The 14,586-nt window shown below is 44.9% G+C and overlaps 1 long non-coding RNA gene across 1 annotated transcript; it reads left to right on the forward strand.

Moving 5' to 3' along the window:
- The first annotated feature begins 2,052 nt into the window (after positions 1 to 2,052).
- On the forward strand, positions 2,053 to 11,367 carry LOC112959320. Its single transcript, XR_003251595.1, has 3 exons — positions 2,053 to 2,168; positions 2,487 to 2,645; positions 10,435 to 11,367. It is a non-coding gene; the product is annotated as an uncharacterized LOC112959320 (long non-coding RNA).
- Positions 11,368 to 14,586: the final 3,219 nt, after the last annotated feature.

Below are 14,586 nucleotides of genomic sequence, written 5' to 3' on the forward strand. Positions count from 1 at the left end.
AGAAGCTACCAGGGGTTCAGCAGTGTCCTCCTTGTGCTCTTCCTGCTGTTTCCTCGGCCACCACCCTTGCCCATGGAGTTGGCCTACAGAGACACCCGACCCTCGGCTCCGGCGCGGTGGGCAGAACCACTGTCCTCTCCCCACCCCCGCAGCAGCCGGGGCTTATGACAGCAACGATCTGAAAAATAAAGCAGGAAATGACTTCAGTAAGGGATGTGGTGGCTGACRGAGAAACGTGGAGTGGGTCTGCAGCACGGCCACGCTCTCCTGTGAGCGCGGAGGCCCTGCAGAAGCGCSGTGGGGCGACACTGGGCAGCCTGCCCTGTGGTGGGAGGGCCTGGGCGAGTCGGGGTCGCTGTCCCTCCTGGCCTGTGGCAGCAGTTGTCCTCGYGAGCCAGCTCTGAGGTGGTCACTTGCTGTTTCATTGGGACTGCAGGACCCCGGGGTGGTGTTGAACCTGCACTTGGAACAATCCCCTAATGTCAACGTCCCAAGTACTTCATCCCGTTGACTGCTCTGCCAGCAGGGATGTGTGCTCTCTGACACTSTTTTAGTCTCCTGTCTGGGCTAAACACCTAGCACTTTTCCTGAAACAAGCCTTGAACTGCTCTGCTGTATCTCCTTGAATTACTGAGGTTGAACTACACGTCCTACACATTGACAAGAGATCTTTATTCCCTTTGTTTTCCCAGGGGAGAACAACTGGAAGGAAGAGCAGGAATGGGCGTGTGCTGCCCCGGGAAGGCGGATGGTCCCGGCATCCCTCCGGCAGGAGGATGCGCCGCAGTGCCAGAGTGCTGATGGATTCCTTGGACCTGGGAAATGCACTTTCAGTTTGCTTCCACCAGCTTTGTGTTTACAGCGGATATTTATTTCTCCCTCCGCTTGGGCTAAGCAATTTTTTTTTTTCATAGTATTCAAATGCTTGGAATGGAGATTCAAATCCTTCTCTGTCTTCAAGCACAAACACGCCATATCTGGGTCAGGAAGTCCCTGACCTGCAAAYCACCAGAGGTTAAAGAGTATAGCAGGGTATTTTCATTATATGCTTGCCCTAGTCTTGTACTCTTCCCTAGGCATCTGCTATTGCCAACACTAGAGAGAGGATATTGGGCTAGAGGGACCTTTGATTTGACCTCCTATGGACGTTTTTATGGTCTTTTGTCTTTATCTGGGGCCTCTGGAGGCTAATAAAGATTTTGTAAATATAAAGAATTCATTGTGATCCAAGAAGAAGTCATAAGCATAGGAGGGGTCTTTCAGCCTTGTGTTCCCTAGGAGCAAAGGTCTGATAAGAGAAGTCTGGCAAGTGCTGATGAAACAACATCCAAAGTCTATCAGTTGCTAGACAGATGGTCCTTAGTGTCTAATGAAAACAACTGTTTCTGGACACATTTTAATATACACTTCTTTGTACAATGTAGGATTTAATAATTTCATAGCGTATGTGATTTATTAGTTAGGTTTGTTTCTAGCACTAACTCATGGCTTCGTGGGAGACAGCAGATCTACCTATCTTCTGATGATTCTTAGTTGTTTTTTTCTTTCAAAAGAGAAGCAGGTTCCTTCTGAGGTCCCATTTCCTGGTGCCAAATTCCGAAGGTCTGTTTGAGGGGTGGGTACCAGTGCTTGCCATTCATGTTATCTAAGTGGAGCGACTCTGGTATCACCACATAGTGCACTCAACGTTGTGCTCGCATGAAGCCCATGGTAATTTGCACTGCTGCTGCAGACAAGTGCTCAGAGATCTCCAGTGTACCAGGAAATGCCAAGGGGTTTTGAGACAGCAGAAAGTCATCTGCTGAGACTCCTTTTAGCCTTGCTTTCGCTTAGCCTTGCTTTCTCTTCTGTCTGCCTCTCCTCTCTGCTCGATCAAAGGGAGCACTTTCTCTCAGGCAATCTTTCTTTGCTTTCTCTGAGCCTGGAAAAGTCTCTTCCAGGATTAAACACATAAGAAGTGCTCTTCTTCACACATTGCTGTAGCTCCTTAAAAGACACCCATTTCTTTCAATTCCGCTGTCTCAAGCAAGTGTTTTTGCATTAGCAGTTGTGGAGAAGACGCTATTTTTGAAGTCAGCCTCTACATTCGGGTTTTGCCTGCTCCCCAAATAGTCCTGAGGATTTGGATTTCTGTGTACCAAACCCTGCCACCGCCTGCCCCCAAAAAGGTTGGAGCACTGGGTGTGTCGCCAGAGCATGTGACAGGCATGGAAAACTGAGCCAAATTTAAGCATAGCTACACTGGGAAGGGAAAAAAGGTTTTGCATCTTTGTATTTTCCCATGTTCTGTATAGCTTAAAAAAATTAAGATTTTTCATCAGAGTGAGCAGATGATGTGGTCTTATTTGAAAACTTGAGCACTGACACATCACAACTTGCAAAGAGATGAGGAGCTGTTTGATGTTATTGAAGTGTCAATACAATGTACAGGCTAGAAAAAACAAACAAACAGATACTTTATGCTTAAAAATACTCTCCTCTTATAGGGACAATTAAAGTGGACAGTTGGAATTCTGCTAAGACAAAAAAACCCGAAAACAACAAATGAAAAACCAAAYGAAAAAAACCCAACCCCAGAAGTAAACCTGCAACACCTTGTGGAGAGGGTCAGCCTTTTATAGCAAGTTAGAAGCATCCAAAGATAGGTGAGTGCCTTTGAAGCCACCCTGGATGTCTGTGTGTGCATCTAACCTGCCTTATCTGTGGGGATCCTGGTTACTCATTCTGAGAGGCAACCACGGTCCAGATCACTGAAGTCAACAGAAAAACTCGTAGTGATTTCAGTAAGTTTAGGTTTTAGGTTAGGTTAGTTTTTAGGTTAGGTCATGTGCTTTGATTGCTGAAGTTAAGTCTTGGCAGTGCACTTTAGTCTTAGTGGTCGCGACAGCTGCTACAGCTGTTTCAGAGTCACAGCAAGAAGATGCATTTCTAAAGTTTCATATTTCTGACACTCTTATTAGTGGGAGCTGGCCCTCTTCTGCACCCCCTCAACAGCAACTGAAATCTTTCATTTTGGCTGACAGACCTGAAAACATCAACATGTGAGCTTTTTTTGGTCATATAAGCAAGAAGGCTGCCTTCCTCACCCAGTGGCAAAGCAAGAAAGGTTAAGGAGGGATTAAGAGCATCCCTCAGCAAACGCCAAAGCCTTAAACATGCACGGGGCCCTAGTGCAAAGAGCATCGGTCGTGCAGAAGGGGCTGCAAGGCAGCGGAGGGGAAACCAGCCCTTGGAAGCGTGCGGCTATGGGGACAGCTGTGGGGCGCCCGTGCCTGCCGCCCCCGAGCCCTGCGGGGGGCTATATTTTACCAGCGGGTTCGCTGGCGGCTGACAAGCACAGACACGCTTTGGTGGCATCTAGAGCATTTTGCTGAGCRCTTCGGTAGTGCGCTACTGGCCGGACAGCGCATGTCCAGATTTAGATTATAAGAGGAAAACAGCAAGTGGTAGGTTCAAGTGCAGGTCAGAGGATATGTTATACCCCGGTCCCTCCACCGAGCACTTGTGGTCCTTCGGGACCGGCGCTGTGAGCTGCCCTTGGTGGGGATRGTCTGAGGTGTTTGCTTTTACGATCAGTGGTGCCATTCACACTAGGAGAATGCTGTTTTACATTGTAAACGTAATTTTTAATATCACGGAATCCTTTCAGATGGCATTTCGGCTTCACATGAGAGCAGACCGTGTTTGTTTTCTCCTCTCCTCTGAAGCTGGAAGGCAGCATTTTAGCAGGAGGAGCCTGGGYGGAAAAGCAGGCTACTGAGGTGATAGGATATCCCAAATCTGATATAGGCTTATTTTTAAGTAGACACTATTACCAATGAGTCCTGTTTGGAGGAAAGAAACAAAGCAATGGGAAGCTGTACCCTGTGCYAGGCAAAACAAAACTGTTGGTTCTGATGGCTGCACGATGGATACACACAAGAACCTGATGTCCTCGCTGCATGGCACTTTCCTGCAGGACAAACACAGGGTGTTTAAACACCATCCCTCTAGTAAAATACGGATTGGCAGAGAGCATAGACCAACCTACGGACCCAGCTTGTACCCAGCACCTGTCAGGCAGCAGGAGAGCATGTCCTGGTGACCTGCAGAGGGAAGGAGATCCTGGTAATGTTTAATTCCAGGCTTGGCTTGGAGTACTGCAAGATTTTTAGATTAAATTCTGTTCAACCCCAGGCTGCCTTACATGCTACAATATCATCTTCTAGCACAGACCTGGGGCTGCATGATCCTCCTATTCCCCCTTCCCCGTGTACATCTGGATTGCTGGATGAGCAGCAGTTGCAATATCAGAAGCGAAACCTGCTTCCCCGTGGGTCGTCCTAAGAAATGAAGTGCTCCTTGCCGCCGGCGCCGCGTTAAACCGCTTGTGAAACGGCCGCGTGGGCCCCGTTTGCTGAGTAAGATCCAGCCCCAGGAGCAGTTAGTCACCAAGAGCCTGCCCGAGGGTGCAACTTGCTGCTCTCCCGGGTTCGTTATCGAATGAGCTTTTTAATGTCAAGTTATGAGCCCTCGAGCTTCCCAGTGTGTGTGTTATTGAATAAGTTTTGCATCCCAACCTGACGCAATTCCCAGCTCTCTCTAGATCTCAGAGGCAACAGGCTAACAAACAATAAAAAATTGACTCTAAATAGTTAGGAGTGTGAATGCCTTTCAGACAGGATTTTATCTTCTTATGTGTTTGCAAATCGTTCTTCATCCTGTGTYATTAGGGAGGCCCCTTAATGTGCAGCCTTCCTCCCAATGTGCAAGGTTTGCTTGTAGAAATACATCTCCTATCTTTAAGAGAGCTCCRAATTATGAAGTGGCAAAAAATTTGTCATAAAATAGGTACAAATGATATTTACAGCAACTGCTAAATAACTTAAATTACATATTTTAACTGCAATAAACAAGTATTAGTATTCAATTTTCTTAAATACTACTTATTATGATGTGCTTTACATTTGATTCTGTTACTAGTTAGTATTCTACTTTCAGTGAAAATTCTTCAAATGTAAAAACATGACTGAAGTGCAGTAAGCTGCAAGCAAAACAACCACATTTGAAAGCATGCAAAAAGTACTTGGGCAAATTGTTATCTTTACAGTGGTATCTTTGCTCCATATATTTATACAAATACACAGAAAGATATTACATATTAATTACACAGGAAAATCTTACTCATTTCTGTAGAAAAACTGTATAGAGATTTTACACGTGGTTCAGCTCTGGAACAAGGTGATATTTGTGTGTCTGTGCTGTTTTCAAGATGCAGTTTATCTAACGCTGGAAAAGGGTATGGTTTGGCTGACTAAACTCTGGAGTGATGCTGAATGATAAAAGCGCTGAGGGGAATTTTTGGGTYGCTTGAAAGGCAGCATAAAAGTTTAAAAAAGTAGGTGTAAAAAACCCCCAAAGACTTTTTTTGGTAGTTGTATAAAAGCTCAGTGACATTTTCTGACACAGAGCAGCACCCCCTCCCACCACACTCCGAATACCTTTGACTCCCCTTGCACAACGTGGCTGCCTTAAAAATGCAAGCTTGCTCGCATGCAGGTGTTACTTTGGCACTTGGGCTCCTCTCGCCTCTCCCTGAGAGTTTGGCTGGACATTTTGGGGCCCCGACTCCAGCATGAGTGGGCACAAGTGATGAGATGGGCAGGCACTCAAAACCAGCAGCTCTTCTGGGCTGTGTAACACCATTAGCTGGAAAAGGCTAGGCAAAGCAGACGTGGGGCAGCTGAGGAAAACTCTGTCCCAGTTTCAAATCTTCACTAGTGACAGCTCTACCCGGGTCCCCATGAGGTGACTTTCCCTGCCCCAGGCCAAGAGCTGGCTCCTGGCACTGCAGGAACATGCTCAGCTGGGCAGTTTCTGGGAAGAGACTTGCCAAAGATAGACAGCCTGGACCAAGAAAGTCCCAGGTCAGTAGCATGGTGTGGGAAACGGTTCAGCGGGCTGATGGGGATGCTTGTGAGAGCAGCTTTCTGCAAGACAGGTCTGCATCAGGAGAAGCACATTTGTCACAATGATGGTGGATAGGTCTGGATACACCTGGATGGTAAGGGACAGCCGTCTCCATTCCTTGGTCCTACAAGGAGCTCTCTCTTCTTGGTAACTGCCTTTGAAAGAGGAAAGAGGAACTGTGAAATATGTTGATATGGTCGCTAATGCAGAGATTTGAGCTTGCTTTCAGATCTGTGATTGCCTGCAGCCCAGCCTACCCTAGCTGCATGTCAGAGGACTCCAAGAAGTGTGGTCATGCTTTGGCTTCCCAGTTTGGTCTGCCTACCTGGGCATAGAATATTTAAGGTTGGAAGGGACCTCTACAGATCATCTAGTCCAATGCAGCAGCATTGCAGCATTGGCATGCAGCAGCTCAGGCCTGCTCTCAAACAAGCAACAMAGCAAGCCTGCTCACACACAGCAAGCCTGCTCTGGGCAGGATTCATCCCATCCAATCTGTGTGCCCTATGTGTCCAGAGAAGGACCTGTTCTTGGAAGTATGAAGTCTTGGAAAGTCTGAATCCTCAAGCTATCCTCTGCMCGAGCCATTTGCTTTTGCCAAGAGAGGAGACTTGGTGTGTGGGGGGCTCTCTAATCTTATTTCCCCAAAGTTGCCTGGGAAGAAATGCCTGCTTTGATCCCAAGTACAGCCCCCTGCAGCTGTGGAGACAGAAAGGTGGTAGCGGTAGGTTTTGCGTGTCACATATGTGAACCTTCAAATCTGCTCCTCATCTTGCAATGTGGCCTCAGCTCATGAGATTTCAGCTGTCTCCTATCTCTAGCTATCACTGTTTCAGGACCTTTCTTCAGGGGGAACAGATGAATCTTGGTGCTTACCAGGCTGAGGAGCGCAYGGGAACCTTTTCCTCTTTGGTACAAGCCTTGAAATCTGATGTTGGATCTTCATTTCAGTAAAGACATTACTGTTGTTRCTCTTTGAGAAGTCTAAGGTCCGTCTGGATGATTATCCCCCCARAGTTTGGCTGTTTTCCCTTGCAGTCCCAGCCCTGACTGCATGTCTATTGGAAAAGTAGCTGGGTTGTAGCACAGCCTTCTGACCCAAGAAGCTTGAAAAGTCAGCAGTCCCCTTTCCATCTCCCAAGCTCCTAGAAAGTGCTATGGAAAACAACAACAAAAAAAGAGAATAAATATTGCTGAGTTTCATCATTTCTTTAGCAAAGCTTATAATTTAGRGAACCTGATTTGTGAATTTTGAAAGATTGAGAATGGTATTATTACAAGTTCAAGGAAAACTATATGCATCRCAAAGTCAGACAAGGAGGTCTTAAGTGTCAGCCAAAATTAARAACTTTTAGACAGGAGTAGACAGCAAGGAGGAATTCCTGGAGCTGAATTTTGGTTTCCTAACATGGCAGCCCCTCCTGCTAATTGAGCTCATAATTTGTTCTGAAATCAAAYAAACCACCCAAGATGCAGCAGGAGTGGGTGGCAAAACCCTCAGATATTGATTTTCAGACTGCCAGTCTTTAAAGTAGAAACATTTCTTTCATGTCACCAAGCACTGTATCACAGCCCACGGTGGCTTTACAAGGTATTTTGGTGCATCATCACAGCAAAGACAATGAAACATCCTGTGAAGTCACCGCATTAGCAAAACACCACCAGACACAGTTACGAAAAACACAGTTCTCTGTTCCTTTTTTTTTTTTCACACAGACATTTGCTTAGAAATGCAGATATTGGATCTAAAGTCACTTTTGAGATTTGACTTCTTTTTGAGACTCAAATGATTTAAAGCTCCAGTTGTCTCCCTCAAACTCTGTTGAAGCTTGATGTGGGAGAACGTAGGCTTCTCCTACTGCTTTCAGTCACTGTCTGACATATTCTGAATGTGCCTTGATGTGTCTGCTGCTTTTAGTGCTACTGGCTATACTAAGGACCCAGTGTTTTCCTTCCTATTGACACAAATGATTCTCATTTCAGGAGAGAAGTATTGCTGTATTTATTAGGATGATTACATGGTAGGTCCCCGTAGCTACCTCCAGAGACCAGGATGAGGTTTCCTGGTCTCTCATTAAGTTACTGGCTTAGTCACTTGGTTTTCCTACATCTTTATATTGCTGTAGATTAGGGCRTCTTGAGCACTAAGGATTGTATTAACAGACTTTTACACTGTGAGCAGAAGGCTTACTCCTGCAGTTGCTGCTATGAAATCCATGGAAAACTTATTTATTTTCCTAACTTTAGTGTCTATCTTCATCTTTGAGACATGGCACTGTTTGTACCATTACCACTGTAAAAAGTACCATTTGCACTTTGCATGGAGCTGCAAACTTAGGAACAGGACTTGGAATTAGGATCCTGTGGACTGAAAAATGAGATAAAATTTTTGCAAGTGCAGAGTGTGAGTTGCATTGTGATTACTCTGGGCTGCAAAAAGACTTTCTGCCAACACACAAATTCCCCTGTACTTTCAGGTACATGTAGCACTCTTCGTTAATCCTTGTCCTATGYCCATGCCTGGCCTTGCTATATTTAAAGCTTATTGCATCTCCCTAAAAGCTGGCTGAACTCTGTTGATGTGTGAAATGATTCCCTTTATGTATCCTAAGTTTATGACTGCAACAACATTGCTTTAATATCTTTTGGGATGGTTAATGCTCTATGAAGAGTGGGATTTCCCAGCAGTTCAGGGCAGGTATTGACCAGAGCTTTGCTCACTCATGTAGGCCTTTGCTGGGGTATCAGTATGAAAACAGGAAACGACGTGGGAAATGTTAATAAAACTTGACAACAACAGCTCAAGAGGTGTTTGATCCACCATTTAAGTGTACAGAACTATTACAGGATGAGGAAACAGGAAATATGCTGAGGGGGAGGAGATGAGAACAGAGAACCGTAAAAAGAATAAAAAGACTGAACTTGAAAAATTCCAAGTTACCCTTTCTGAAGGCAGCTAGCCTGCAGTGGGCATTGCTCACAGCACACCGTTCCTCACTTAGGTGTTACGCATGTAAACCGCAAGGAGCTGGAATTGAGACCCATCACTAATAAATTCCATCTTGGCTCCAAATATGAGATCCGGTTAAAGTCGAAAGGGAAAAGCCCTCGTGAAAAAGAAAAAAAAAAAAAGTTATTTCTAGGAGAGAGTTTTAAAATTTTCAAGAACAGATCAACTCTCTGTGGTTCACAGTTCTTCCGAATCTGCATTTGCTCAGAGCCAAGAATAAGTGAAATTCCATAGTGCTACTTCTTCTATTCAAAAAGAATATTATCATTTCACAATCACTTTCTATCTTTATTTCTCCTTGCTCTGCCAAACCCCACCCCACATTCTTTCATAAGTAACTGAGTCAGAAAAAAATCCCCTCTTTTTCCTCATGTATTTTAATGCAATGCGTTCTTTGCATTCTTATCATTGAGGTTTGCATAATTAGTTCTCTAGTAATCAATTCTGAATGAAGCATAACAAATTTGTTAATTTTAAAGAATCGCTCAGAGACAAAAAAAAAAAAAATGTTCATTTGGAAATAATAACTGCAAAACACCTGACATGACATCTTTTATTAATAGCATTCAAAGCATTTTAAACACTCGAAGTTGTGATTTACAGTTTGTAAATCACAGACAAGGAAACTGGACTCCAGTGTTGAGGATGTTCAATAAAGAACACAGAGTAAACTAACTGTGGAGTTCAAACCTGCTGAACTCCAGCCTCATTCCTTCTTCACCAGATGATACCATTTACCATRAAAAAATACTGAAATAAATCATTTTCCAAAATGCAGGACACTCATTATCTTCCCTTTAATATTTTTCAGACCTTTAAAAATAGGGAGCAGTAAGTCAACACTTTCTTCTAAAAATGAGTCTATACAAATCACCAAAGCTTAGGGTATCCAAGGCAGGGGGCAGAAAAAGAGAGGCCTGTGTGTTGGGAGGGCGTAGAAAAAGGGTCTGTGCCAAGGGCCAACAAACTACTGAAAATAAAGATTGTCTTGGCCTTCTTCAAGCCATGGGGAAGCAAGGGAGGTGTCTAAGTGTCTTCTGGTATTTGGAGACTTGTGTAGGATTCATCTGCCCTAGCTTTGCKGTCCTTCTCACTGATGAATACACAGCTAAGAGAAGTCAACTATATTGATCCGTAGAGATSTATCATCTTTTCAACACCAACTATAAAGGGTAGCAAGATCAGATTTCAATGTCTAGCTTCAGAATTTCTTGTTCTTTACTATTAGCAGTTTAAAATATTTTCCTCTGCCTTTTGCTACTTTGGTACTTTGGGCACATAGGAGAGCTCTGGCACAATTTGTCTGACTATAATCTTAGACCTAGATGGCTGCTACTTTAGAAAAGTAAGTAGGAGGATGTGGTGGTCTTGGGATGGAAGACTCTGGTGGTGGCATGGTAGGCATAAGATACCTGACTAGTGAGAGTCATTCCTCCTATCTGTGACCTTGGTTGTTCTTTTTTTCCTTCCTACAGATCTGCAACAGCCACATTCTGCCTGGAGCTTCCCGGCTCCTGACTCTGAGTGGGGAGAAGGTTTGGCTTCTGCTGCTGCCTTTCCTCAYATGTTGGCACCTGGCAGCTCAAACAAGACTTGTGACCATTCGTCYTGGGCAGGACTGCTTGCATGTTTCCTTCCACATGCTTTTAACCTTTATCTCTATGGGAAGTGAGTGATATGTGGCCTTGTTCAAGCAGCTGACCTTACAAACAGTGTGTGCTGTGCTGTGTCGTTTCATGGAGCCAACTGCTTCTGGTGGCAGCATGCTGTTTATTGACATAGCTATGAGGGCTGCTACATAAAAATATAACCAAGCCATACACTGAACTACTTCCTAAATGCTATGAGTTTTTATTTTTTTTAGTATGTATATTGTTAGTATATATATAATTTCAGTGGAGGCTGGGAGAAATGCAGTGTTATAACCCTTACTAGCTATATTTCAGTAAGCACAAGCTTATTCCATCAAGTGGGAATGTGAAGTGTGCATATCCATATGCACATACATGTGATTGTACCTGTTCCTAATCTGATGAAGACTTCTCTTGTTTGAAGTGAAGCAAATTGTTTTCTATATTTAAAAGCAAAGATGCTCCTGTCCCTCTTCTGTCTATGATATCATTGCCTGATAAGGCAGTTCTAAGAGTCTTATCCTAAGAACTTCCTGCAAAGTACTTTCATGCCCTCTTATGAYAGACAAAATTACAAATTGCCAAATCTATTCATAATTGGGGTGAAATATAATAAAAGATAGGAAGGAAAATACACATAGGGCTATGGAACAGGCTTTTTATAAAGGATTGTCTGTCTATTATACATCTAACACCAGAGCCGAAGAGCCCTGGGCAAGGACAGTATCAGAGCCCTTTGTGCCAGAGCCCTCGTATGGGCTGGCAGCCTCCTCAGGAGGTTGGTAACCTCCTCAGGAGCAGCCTCCTCAGGCTCAGGAGTGCTGTGTGCTGCTTTGCGTGTTGACGAGAAGACCTGACTATCTGAGATTAATGAATAAAAAATCAGCTCTCTGTGCCTTAGCAATGAGCCCATGGAGCCTCTTAGCAGCTTTACCTCCTTTAGGCRGATCTGGTGCCTCTTGAGCTTAGGTCTTGAACTTTCTCTGTGATACCAACAGATGGGCAAATAGGGGGATATAGCCTTCTGGCTTCAGTCATTTAAAGTGCTGGCAAAGTCTCTTGTAAGGAAACTTTATGGCTATAGGGATGAGAAGTTGCTCAGAGTCACATAAGTGCACCTAAAGAAAAACAGGCACTAGATAGCCCAGAAGAAGATGGGGCTCAAGAACTGCTCAGCGTGGGGCACTGCTTGGAAACAACCAACTTTCTTTGGAAAGAAGGAAATATTTCTGAGATGCAGTTTCACTACCAAACCTTCTCAGGAACTCCAGGAGATTCCTGTGTTGCCACATGTCCTTCCGAACCATATATTTTAACCAGAGGAGCCATAAGTGAACCGCACAGTGGCCCTAGCCTTTATAAACAAACACAAATGTTATGAGCCATTTCTTGTAACAGAGTTCCAGGAACTTGAGCACCCCAAAACCACAGAAAATACTTGGTAAACAGGAGGCAAACATGAGGCCCTGGGAGGCGCATCCAAGGTCTTCATCTCCAAGATGCTGTGAGAGGCCCCATAGATCCCGTGGCCAACAGCTGCCTGGAGATAGGAAAGAAAACCCTGGTGACAGCCCTCTGGAGGCATTATGTTACAGACCGACACAGAAATGCCACTGAGGTGAGTATTAGACCTCATTCCACTCAGCAAAAAATCCCAGCTGTTGGCACTTCTGGAAAATGACAAATGACTGTTACAAGCAACGGAGAATGTTTTGGAACAACAGTGAAGATGATGTTATTGGAGAGACACAATAAAGGAATTTCCTGGGTGCTTATTCAGGCAAACTATTAACATTTTACTAGTTAAGAGCTGTAGATGTCTTTTCCAAAGTTGCCTTTGAGTGTTTTGCTGGAGTAAAGCACTATTTAAAACGGTTATGGATTTTTTTTTCTTTCTGTATTACAAGTAATTTGCATATCTGAATAAGGAGTGCAGGTCTTGGGATCRAGTTGCTGAAATGTCATCAATATATGTGTAAAACTTTTAGATTGGCAAAGCAGGCAAGTGACTGAGAAGGTTCCTTGCCTTGGTGTTGTGCCTGAGGACACTACAACAYGTGGCACAAATCCTGCTGAAGACTAAGCAATCCTGCAAGAGAAAGGCATTTTTGAACACTTTCCAGAGAATATACATTCAGTTTGCCTCACCAGGGCTGCATCAGGCCATTTCAGACATTGCATCTCTCCCAAACCAGGGATGAGACATGGTCATTAAAGTTCAGTAATTTTTCCATTGAGGTGGAACCCAGCTGGTATATCCTGGTCTGCCCCTGACCATTTTTTTTTCCTTTTTTTTTTTTTTTTTAATTTTTAATGCCAGTAAGTAAAAAGTCAATGTAAAAAGCGTTTTATTTTACAGGTACACTGTGCCATATCCTGCAAGCAGACATGCATGTACATGGTCAATGCTGTCATGTCACATAAAACCACCAGTAGTTTCACCCATTTGGTGTTTGGGGCATTCAACTCCACAAGACAACTTTAGGGCGACTAGCGTCTCCAGCAGGTTGAGGGAAGTGATCATCCCCCTCTACTCAGCCCTGGTGAGGTCACATCTGGAGTACTGCGTCCAGTTCTGGGCTCCGCAGTTCAAGAGGGATGTGGAGCTGCTGGAGAGAGTCCAGCGCAGGGCTACCAGGATGATCAGAGGCCTGGAACATCTGCCCTATGAGCAAAGGCTGAGAGAGCTGGGCCTGTTCAGCCTGGAGAAGAGGAGGCTGAGGGGGGACCTGATCAGCGTGTATAAATACCTCAAGGGAGGCAGTGAGGAGGAGGGGGGCGGCCTCTTTTCAGTGGTGGCCAGTGATAGGACTAGAGGAAATGGCTTCAAACTGAAGCATCGGAAGTTCCACAGGAACTTAAGGAAACATTTCTTCACTGTGAGGGTGACAAAGCACTGGAACAGGCTGCCCAGAGAGGTTGTGGAGTCTCCTTCTTTGGAGATCTTTAAAACCCGCTTGGATGCAGCCCTGTGCCCCGTGCTCTAGGTGACCCTGCATGAGCAGGGGSGTTGGACTCGATGACCTCTGAGGTCCCTTCCAACCTTCGGCATTCTATGATTCTATGATCTGCCTAATACTGGCATGCAAGTTAGGCTTTCAAAGTGGGAACAAAAGCTCCATTTTGCTGTAACCAGTTCAGGACCAAGAGAGCTTTGCACATCCAGACCCACCACAGCACAGCTCAGCCAGCCAGCAATCAGCTCTCATGCTCGCAGGTGTCTGTTGCAGGATATCTGCATAGTGTTAGCTTCACGGTTTATTAGCTTGGGAATATGCAGTTTGTCCTGATATGTTCTCTTTTATCTGTAGTTTTATTGTTCAGGTTCCTGTGCAACAACCTCCACAGCAATTCTGGAAGAAAAAGCAGCGTTGAAATAGTAAATGAAAAYGTGGGAAACTCACCTTTTTTGATGTGTATGGGAAATGGGTGAAGTCAGTATTGAATGCTAAGTGGATAAACTATACTTACTCCATTTGTACTGTACCACCGAGCGTGGTGTCACAGCGTGAGTGGAAGTGATGAAGGGACGGGATCTCCAGGGAGAGAAATGAAGAAAAGACTGGAAAAAAAACGTGGGGCTGGACGCCAAGTCTGCCCCAGCACCAGCACATCTTTGCGTAGCTCGCGGAGTGGTGTGAATAACATCTGCCACAGGGCTTAATCTCACACCCTCTCCCCAAGGGGAGACGTGTGTGCAGCGGAGTGTGCTGTTTTGCTGGGGGAGGAGGTGGTTGTTGATGGTAGATGTGGTGCGTGTGTTTGTCTAAGAGAGAGCCAAGAAGTGGGCTCTGCCTGAGCAGATGGGGGTGATGTGACTAGTGGCGGTGCCCAGATCCTGCGAAAACAYGGCCAGCATGGCAGGGAAGTTGGGACTCTTTCACACGCGACCTTCGTCTTTGTTCTAGGGACCGGTGTGCTGTTGGAGTTACTGCTGCAAACTCTGCTCTTCATCCCCGAGCTTTTTGGTGTCTCTTCAGAAAAGAGAGCCCAAGC

Source organism: Nothoprocta perdicaria, unplaced genomic scaffold (assembly GCF_003342845.1).
Source record: "Nothoprocta perdicaria isolate Ctin4 unplaced genomic scaffold, notPer1 scaffold_98, whole genome shotgun sequence".
Taxonomy (NCBI): Eukaryota; Metazoa; Chordata; class Aves; order Tinamiformes; family Tinamidae; genus Nothoprocta; species Nothoprocta perdicaria.